This window comes from Charadrius vociferus, unplaced genomic scaffold (genome assembly GCF_000708025.1).
Source record: "Charadrius vociferus isolate BGI_N301 unplaced genomic scaffold, ASM70802v2 scaffold259, whole genome shotgun sequence".
In the NCBI taxonomy this organism is placed as follows: domain Eukaryota; kingdom Metazoa; phylum Chordata; class Aves; order Charadriiformes; family Charadriidae; genus Charadrius; species Charadrius vociferus.
This window is the reverse complement of record NW_009661368.1, coordinates 3,988,761-3,990,215: the sequence shown is the minus strand read 5'-3', so window position 1 is coordinate 3,990,215 and position 1,455 is coordinate 3,988,761. Positions and strand designations below refer to the sequence as shown.

Below are 1,455 nucleotides of genomic sequence, written 5' to 3'. Positions count from 1 at the left end.
GGGGGGCAAGGAGGAGCCCGAAGCTGTGCCCAAGACGGGGCAGGGGGCAGGCGGGGGCTGCGCAGAGGGGCTGCGGGGAGGGAGGGAGGCAAGATGCTGGCCTTGGGGTGAGCGTGCCAGGGCACCGAGGCCATCACGGGAAAGGAGCTTCAAAAAAACCCCTTTGTGTTGGAAGAGCAAGAAGTCACCAAAATTAACGCCTGGGAAATTGCAAACGAATAAAAGAAACCCTCAATTTGCTGGTGCCGTGGGGGCGGTGGAGCCAATGCCCACAGCAGGTCACCGAGCCTCAGCCCACAGCTCCATTATGAGCAGGAGGGATAATTCTATGACCGGTCATAACACCCACGGCTTTGCCGGCTTGGGCAGGAGGGTGACGGCCCGCGCTGCCCCACGGGAACCAGGGGAGAGACCCCCACACGGGCCGGGACAGACTGACAGCCACAGCGGTGCCCAGCCCCAGCTCGGTCCTGCAACGCACCCGCTGCTCAGCAGCAAAACAACGGGTTTAAAGAACTCAAGGGGTTAAAAAATAAACCCAGACCCATCATGTTTGCTACGGCAAAGGGTGGTGACGGTTTCCCTTTCCGCATCCCCGCAAAGCGCGGTGGCTCCGGGCAGAGCCGCTGCCGGCACCTCCAGCACCAAGTGTGTTTTGGCGGATAAAAAATGGCCAAGGGGGTGCCTGACGCGGTGGTTCCTGCATATGATTTACATCGTCTCGCATTGTTTGACGCTGCCGTTTGTTCTCAGTCAATTGCCTCCGTGGCTGTAACGCACATTTTATCAGAACCGCTCGTGGTGGTGTGTCGCCCGTGTTCATTTATCTCCTCCATTCCGTAAACACTTAATAATCAAGGACATTCAAAATAACAAAAAAAAAAAAAAAAGTTTAAAACTCAAGCCTCTCCCTGCTGGCTTGATCTGGAGGAGATGGCAGGAGTGTCGCACCCGAAGCGCTTCAAAATAAATCCTGGTTGCACATGCAGCGCGTCGATTACATTCTGGTGTGCAATTAACTGCCTAATTATGCTGAAAAATGCAACGGCCGAGCTGAGTGGGAGCGCTGGCCCCGGGACGGCTCCGCAGCCCCAGCACCCACCTCGGCCCCTCCTGCCGCCCCGGCCGGGCTCCATGCGGCTGTGCTGGCCGTGCCGCAGGACCTGCCTTCCCTTGGCTCTAACACAGCACCCACCAGCTCCTGGACACGCGTCCCTGCCCAGCGCAGGATTTGGTCCCCAGACCCTGGCCGCAAACTGCCCACAGCCCCCAGTTGGCATCGGGCATCAGGACCCCAACATCCTCACCAGGGGGGGCAAAGCTCTGCGCCCTGGGAGCAGGACTAGGGGCGTACAAGGTGGGACCAGCAACACTCCTGGGCCCATCCAAGCAGCGTTTTGCAAAGCTTTCTGCACGGTCCCGCTGCCCGCGGTGGGCAGCAGTGTACCCAGGGAC

The 1,455-nt window shown here is 59.2% G+C and overlaps 1 protein-coding gene across 1 annotated transcript in view; it reads right to left on the bottom strand.

Moving 5' to 3' along the window:
- Positions 1-1,455, bottom strand: part of VSTM2L (V-set and transmembrane domain containing 2 like) — a 10,781-nt gene that overhangs the window by 6,796 nt on the left and 2,530 nt on the right. The window lies entirely within an intron of this gene.